General features: G+C 44.8%; 2 long non-coding RNA genes across 2 annotated transcripts; one reads left to right on the forward strand and one right to left on the reverse strand.

Moving 5' to 3' along the window:
- Positions 1-461: 461 nt before the first annotated feature.
- LOC115340644 lies at positions 462-1,494 on the reverse strand. Its single transcript, XR_003923117.2, has 2 exons — positions 1,221-1,494; positions 462-898 (listed from the first exon to the last, which is right to left on the reverse strand). It is a non-coding gene; the product is annotated as an uncharacterized LOC115340644 (long non-coding RNA).
- Positions 1,495-1,586: 92 nt separating this feature from the next.
- On the forward strand, positions 1,587-4,355 carry LOC115340645. The gene is made up of 2 exons (XR_003923118.2): positions 1,587-2,424; positions 3,798-4,355. It is a non-coding gene; the product is annotated as an uncharacterized LOC115340645 (long non-coding RNA).
- The last annotated feature ends 3,419 nt before the right edge of the window (positions 4,356-7,774 follow it).

Here is a 7,774-nt window from a genome sequence, read left to right on the forward strand (position 1 = left end):
TATTTATCACGCAGTGAATGCATGCTCCGTGTATCACTGAAGAATTCCTAAGTCTCCAGTCTTTGATTTCTCAACCTTGCTTTGCTGACAGATATTGAAGAAGTCTCTTCAGAAGCTTGCCTGTTTCATTCCCCGCCCAGTTCTTCATAGCAATTTTTTATTGTAAAGAACGTTTCCCCCCCCCCCCAAGTGTGACTGTGCAGAAGTCCAAAATTATTATAACAAGCAGGACTGACATCTGAAGAGAATTATGGGAGTGGGAACATAAATGTAGTCTTGCATAGTTTCATTATTATGCTTATAAATAGTTTGGTTTTTTTAATGAAAACTGCCTTAAATTAATGGGCTAGATGGGGAATAAAAGAGGAAAAATCGCTATTGTCAGTATCTTTTGTATAGCAACACTTTTGGGTACCAGCATGGGTGTTTTTTTATTGTGGTGTTTTTTGGTTTTTTTTCCCTTACCAGAGTGTTCAGCTACTACTGCCATCCTTTCCTTCTGGGGAAAAATGCAGGAGGTGACCTAAGGAATGAAGGTTCCTGTGATCAGATAACTTGGCCTTAACCCGTGACTAGACTGGTAAATCCCAAGTGCAGAGAAGGAGGCATTCAAGTTCAGTGTGGCTGAACATCCAGTATGATCTGATTAAGAGAAAACACATATCTGCTTGACCTGGCCAGTTAAAAGTCTCTCTCCCCACACGAAAAAGGCAGGAGGAACAGATCTCTGCTGCCCAGAGCTCATCACTCCATTTGGCAGAGTCTCTATCTTCAGTTTCAAAAGTTGCATTTAAATTTCTAATCTAGCCGTTATTTATACAAACCAATATTGTAGCATGTAGAGAAGACGAACAGATTTTAAAGTCAGGAGGTGTACTGAGCGTCTCTTCTGTCGTCCCTGAAAAGATGAGAGAAACAGCATCACTTAGCAGTGGATGCCCATTTTAAAAGAATGTTGGTTTAAAGTAATTAAATAAGTGAAAAGTCAGCAAAACCGCACGTAAATAGTTTCTGTAGTTCAAGAACTGCACCTTTTTATTGTCTGAAATTGTCCAGTTTCCAATTGTGTATCTCATCGGGTCTGTTGCAGACCTGTTCCTAGGAGTCTCGGTGCATACCAACACTCAGTTCTCCACCCCGCGAGCTTATTAACTCAAGCTCCCTTTTTTCCCGTGAACACTCCCCTCAGATTTTTCAGTAAGCTTCGAGGAATACCGTACCTTTATTGCAGATGTGCCTTTGTCCTTCACAGAGACGTAACTTGCACTGAGTTCCGACACGCCGACGCTACCGGGACTCGGCGGCTGAGCACGAACGTGCCACGCTCGCAGCCCTTCCTCGCCCCTCGGTTCTGCTCCCTTCGGAACTGCCAGCACCAAGTCCAACCTCGCTGAAAGCAAACGCTGTCCCTGCGCGGCAAGGACCCCAGGCCCCGCTGGCGGGACGGGCAGGGGAGCGGAGGGGAGCGGAGCGGAGCGCAGCCGAGGACGCGGGGACGCGGCGGGCGGGGCGGCCCTGTCGTGTCACCTGACGGCGTCACCTGACGGCATCACCTGACGGCGTCGCGCCGCAGCCGGAAGCCGTTCCCCGTTCCCCGTAAGAGCGGCGGGCGCCTCCGGGCTGTGGTTGCGTTGCGGGGCGGCTCCGACCCGACCCGACCCTCGCCGCTGGGGCCGGTCACGGTCCGGCTCCGGCGTCTCCTGCCCGCTCTCGAGTCCGCGGTCCACGTGTCCCAGCCTGGCTGTGGCGGCCGGGAGCGGGTTCGTGGTGCGGAGCCGATGACCCGCGACGCAACGGCGGTGCCCGGCCGGGCGGGGGACATGAAGCCGCCCTGTGCCCCTGCCCGCCCCCCTCCCCGTTCGGCGTTAGTGGAGAGGTGGGATGCTGCGTGCGGGCAGTTTGAGCCTCCACTCGAAGACTTGATGGCGTCAGCATACGAATAGCTTCGTGCCCTTCTGGAGCCAAGGACTTGGATCTTTTGAAAAAGCTGAATCAGCAGTACGGTACTCGCTGTATCAGAGGGCAGTCAGTTCACGGAATCATAGAACATGTCGAGTTGGAAGGGACCCATTCAGGATCATCAAGTCCAACTCCCTGCTCCTCGCAGGACTACCTAAAACTAATCCATACGACTAAGAGCATCATCCGGACACTCCTTGAACTCTGGCAGGCTTGGTGCGGTGACCACTTCCCTGGGGAGCCTGTTCAGTAACCGACCACCCTCTCGGTGAAGAACCTTTACCTGGCGTCCGATTTGAACTTCCCCTGACGTGGCTTCATGCCATTCCCTCGTGTCCTATCACTGGTTGCCAGGGAGAGGAGATCAGCACCTCCCCCTCCGCTGCCCCCCTTGAGGGAGGTGTAGACTTCGATGAGGTCCCCCCTCAACCGTCTCAAAAACAAGCCAAGTGACAGCTGCCCCTGGTAAGTCCTGCCCTCGAGGCCTTTCATCATCTTGGTCGCCCTCCTCTGGACACAGTCCAGTAGTTTGATGTCCTTCTTATATTGAGGTGCCCAAAACTGCACACAGTGCTCGAGGTGGGGCCACACCAGTGCAGTCTAGAGTGGGACAAGCACCTCCCTTGACCAGCTAGCGATGCTGTGCTTGATGCACCCCAGGACACGGCCCTTCTGGCTGCCAGGGCACACGGTTGACTCACAGTCACCTTGCCATCAACCCACATCCTCAGATCTCTTTCCGCTGGGCTGCTCTCCAGCCTGTTGTCCCCCAGTTTCTATGCATAACCAGGATTACCCAGTCCCAGGTGCAGAATCCAGCACTTGCTCTTGTTAAATTACATATGGCTGGTGATTGCCTAGCTCTCTAGTCTATCCAGATATCTCCGTAAGGCTTCTTTACCCTTGAGGGAGTCCACAGCTCCTCCTAATTTAGTTATCATTGGCAAACCTTTAATGTACATTTGATTCCTGCATCCAAATCATAAAGACATTAAAGAGCACTGGCCCTAAAATTGAGCCCTGGGGAACCGCACTGGTGACTGGCCGCCAGCCTGATGTAACTCCATTTACTGTAACTCTTTGAGCCCAACCCATCAGCCAATTGCTCACCCAACGTATTACGGACTTATCTAGCTGTATGCGGGACATGTTGTCCAGAAGGATGCTGTGAGAACCAATAGCAAAAGCTTTGCTAAAATCCAAAAAAACCCACATCTACTGGCTTCCCTTGGTCAACTAGTTGGGTGACCTTGTCATGAAAGGAAATTAAGTTAGTTAAACAGGACATTCCCCTCATGAACACATGTTGGCTATGACTGCATTGCCTCTCAAGTGTTTTTCAATAACTCCCAGAATGACCACCTCCATAATTTTACCAGGCACTGAAGTGAGACTCACAGGCTTGTAATTACTGGGGTCTTCCTTCTTACCCTTCGTGAAAATTGGGACAATTTTGTCTCCAGACTCCCAAGACCGTTGAAAAATAATGGAGCGGGGTCCCACGATAACATCAGCCTGCTCTTTCAGTACCCTGGGAGGAATCCCATTGGGCCCCATAGACATGCATGTGCAGCTGGAGCAGCAAGTTGCAAACAAGTTCAGGGTCGGCTGGGAGTTTATCGTTCCTCCAGTCACTGTCTTCCAACACAAGGCTCCGGGGGTCCCAGGGCCCATCATCAGTGTTGAAGATGGAGGCGAAGAAGCCATTGAACATCTCTGCTTTGTTTGCATCCCTGTTTGTGAGGTGACCGACCTCATCAAGTAACAGACCAATGTTACCTCTGATCCTCCTTTTGCTGTTAACGTATTTTAAAAACCCTTTTTCTTGTCCTTTACAGTACTTGCCACCTTGAATTCTAGTCAAGCTTTGGCCGCACAGATTTTCTCCCTGCAGTGGCGAACAGCATCTCTGTAGTCTGCCCATGTCACCCGTCCTTGCTTCCAATGTTCATACGCTTTCCTTTTCTGCCTGAGTTCTGGAAGAAGATCCCTGCTCAGCCAGGCCGGCCTTCTGCCCCACTTCCTTGACTTCCAACACTTTGGAATTGCCTGTTCCTGCGCTCTTAAGTTAAACCCCTTAGTGTGTGCCCCTATGCAGATTAGTACCTGATTTTAAGTTCTGAATTAAAATTGTGACATTTTACCTATGCTTCCTTCCTTTTTGTGATGTTCCTTTAAATTTGTCTCTAATTTTTGTTCTCAGTCTTACCTCTGGATAATGTAGTCTTTCTTGAAGTGCTCATTTAAGGCCTTATTGAGAAGCGTACATTAATACAGTTACTGTCCTCACTGTGACTGCACACATTTGCAGAGCTGTGCCATTGGACCATGAGGTCTTTAAGGCAGGTGTTACATGTGGCTTACAAGGAAAAGAGTAATAAAGCTGTTGACCTGTATTTACTTTCAGGAAAATGAATGTCAGGAAAGCATCAGAAAAGCTGCTACTCATAAAGCTGAAAACTAGCTTTAATAATGAAAAAAAAAAAAAAAAATCTGGGAAAAAAACCCAACCCAGCTGAAAAATCACTAAAATAGATGGTGCTGAGGTGGGATAGCTGGAAGATGTATTGGTAGAGAATGTTTTTCAATGACTTGCTCCTACATGTTGGCCTGCTTTGGGAGTAAGTTGGAGAATGGATTTTCTTTCTTCGGGAATGGTGCTACAGCAGATAAGGTCAGTAACCAGTCATTTTAGCTTTGGCAGTATGCACCAGTTGTTTCCTTTTTTTTTTTTTCCTAAAGAGAAAGAATATGTATGTGCAAGTGGTGCAATTTTGTAGCTGTCTTGGAGATTTGTGTTCTGAATGCCAATGTTGGTTATCATCAGGAACAATGAAAAATGTTTGTGAAAACAGTTTTAAAATTCATTGGAACAAATGTCACAAGAGTATTGGTGCTGACAAGTAACAGCAGAAGCTAAAAAGAATTAGTAATTTCTGCTTATTAGGGAAAAGAGAACTAAGATGTACTGAGCATCATGGAAGTACTGAATCCTTTTGTACTATTCAGTGAGGTAATTGCAAAGAAAGTACATGAAAACATGAATGTGTGTATTAGTAAGGCATACAAAACAGACTTTTCAGCTTTCCTGTGAAAAAACAGGAATTGTCAATGATTCCATAGGCAAAAGGATTGTCAGTGGATTTAGTAGGGCAATATTAGCAGCATAGCTGAGTACTTCGTAATAGAATAGAATTCTGCCAGAACATCTCACTAAAAAAAAGGGAATTTTTACATGTCTTAGAAAACTTGCTAATGAAAAGAAATGATTTGTCTGAAGTTTTGCCCAGTAAATCTGCAATGGAGCAGAAACTTGAACACAAGATTCCTTAGTTATAGGCCCTTACTTTAACTATTCCTCCATCTCTAAGAAAGTTGAAGTAAAAGCACTCCAAATGACTCCATTCCATTCTTAAAGTCCTATGAATAAAGGGAAGCAAACCCCAAACTACTAGAGACGATTAGCTGTGTGGCTGGTATAAAACTGCAGGCTCTGTTTTAATGTAGTATTAGGCCGCATTCCTTTGGGAGGGGAATGTAGGAACACTGTACTGCCAGAATAACAGAGCAGGTGACCTTCTCTTCTGAGCTGTAGACTGCTTAGAGAAAATAAAATGATGTTCAGTTAATATGACAGACAGTGCTAAGAATGCAAATACGTTGCAACTTCTTAAAAATGTATGAATGTGATTAAATATGTATGCTATCCCTTTTCACATGACTCAGCAGTCTGTACTGTGACCTCTTGTCCCCTGATCTTTCTTTCTGGCTCCATGCTCAAGGTCCCACTTACACTGGGAAGGGGCTTTTTTTTTTTTTTTTTTGTCTCTTTGCTCAGGTGGTGTACCAGGTAAATTAAAGCTATGGATTCTTACCTGATGTATTTAAGTTACTTAAACTGCTGGAAGTCTTTCAGACCATTTTTTCCTTGCACGATGAGATAGGTCTTGCCTTGGGTTGTTTTGCTTTTGCATTTCCATACCTCAAAGATAGGTCATATATGAACATACACCTCTGAAGTGCTGTAGGAAAGCCATATTCTCAGAGGCTTGGATAGTACATTTTAGTAAAATGCTCACTCTTAAACTGATCACTAGATTTGGGACTTGAAAGGGGTTTTCCTTAGAGTGGGGACCTTGGTAGCCTTTTATTTTCCTCCCTAGGCTGGAGTATGTCTTTCTCCCTAGGAGTCTGTGAATGTGTTTCACCTAATTCATTCTCTTCTGTTGACAACACATGGGTCTTGTTCTCTGCTTGAGGCACCTGGTGGTGTAATATCTGGAGAACGCAAAAGCTTGCAGGTCATTTGGTCCCAAATACAGTTAACAAGGGGAAGTGAAATACAGAGTGTGAGACCACGTTTTCACAATTTCATAGACTTTGACTGGATTCTGTGGGAACAGAAGTATGACTTGGACTATAATGTGAGGGGCAGAACGCATCAGGCATAGAATAGAAATCCTCAAATACTTTTAGAATTCTAGGCTTTTATACATTTTCAGTTTGGAGACAGTCATGTCTGAAAACTGTGACATTTCTGGTTGTGTCAGCAGGCTGCTAAATTGTTACTCAGGAAAACTTCTAAAAGATGCATTGTATTTTGAATAGAAGCTCTATTTAATTTTTTTCTAGCACAGAAAATTCAGCACGTGATGGAGAATAAAAAGGGATATTATAAATTTAAATGAAAGAAGAATAGATACAGAAGCTAGTATGGAATTTTAGCAACTCTGTTCCTACTTTGGTAGTGCTCCATCAGACAGTTTTCTGCACTACAGTTGTTTTCTTTATATAAACCAGGTCAGGTGGCCTTGTTTAGCATCCCTCCTGAAAGCAATAACAGTCAAAAAGAAAAACTGATTGTTTAACTAACTGGCAAATGAAGCATTGGGTGTCTTACAGTTAGAGGAGGAAAGGCAGGGGATGAGCCCTTCTCTCAGTTTCTGTACTTTCTTTTCCTTCACTTTAACTGAACTTTGTATGCAAGGTGAAATAAAAGAGTAAAATGAGATCAGCGCTCTGCAGTAATTAAATATTGCAGTGAGTGCTTCAGATAAAATTGTTGGATAAAGAGATGATGAGATAATCACAAAGGAATACAGTGAAAACTGGTAATATAAGCCAGGCTGCTTGGCGCTCAGCCTAGTGCCTGTTTCTTTCTTGGAACTGATAGGACTGGTATTGAGTAGCACAGTGCAGCAAGATACTGAAGGGTGATAACCACGTGATGAGGGGGGAGGAAGGAATTTATTGGGTTGCTTGAAGGAAAAGCAGGAAACTGCTCTGGGGAAGAGGGGAGTTCTCCAGAGTGTGGGAATGGTGCCATATGACTTAAACTGGGGCCAGGGTCAAGTGATTATTGTGCCACTCAAGAGGTACTATGATAAAATTCCAGAACTGTAAGGGGAAAAAAACCCATGATATTCGGAAGAGGACTAGGGGTGAGCAAGCATTTTTAGATAACTTATGTTGTAACACTACGCTGGAAAGGTTTCTTAAAATATTTTTTTATATTTGGATTTGTGATTTAGTGTCCCATCCCTTCCAAATTCTGTGGTAAAATTATGCAGAAGCTTATTGGGGATAATAGGATTCTTGAATTTTTCTATACATCCAGCAAGGTAATTCAATTTCCTATTATTCATTCCCATTAGCTGGCTTGTCTTTTTTTCCCCCACCTTTTGAAAAGCTGAGGCAAGGAGCTTATTTCTTGAGTTACACTTTGCAATGTATAGTAAGTTTGATTTGGGGGGAAGTTTTCGCTTTGTGTTTGTTCTTTTTGATCTTCTATATGCATAGCTTGATTTGAGCAGTT

Source organism: Aquila chrysaetos, chromosome 4, assembly GCF_900496995.4.
Source record: "Aquila chrysaetos chrysaetos chromosome 4, bAquChr1.4, whole genome shotgun sequence".
In the NCBI taxonomy this organism is placed as follows: domain Eukaryota; kingdom Metazoa; phylum Chordata; class Aves; order Accipitriformes; family Accipitridae; genus Aquila; species Aquila chrysaetos.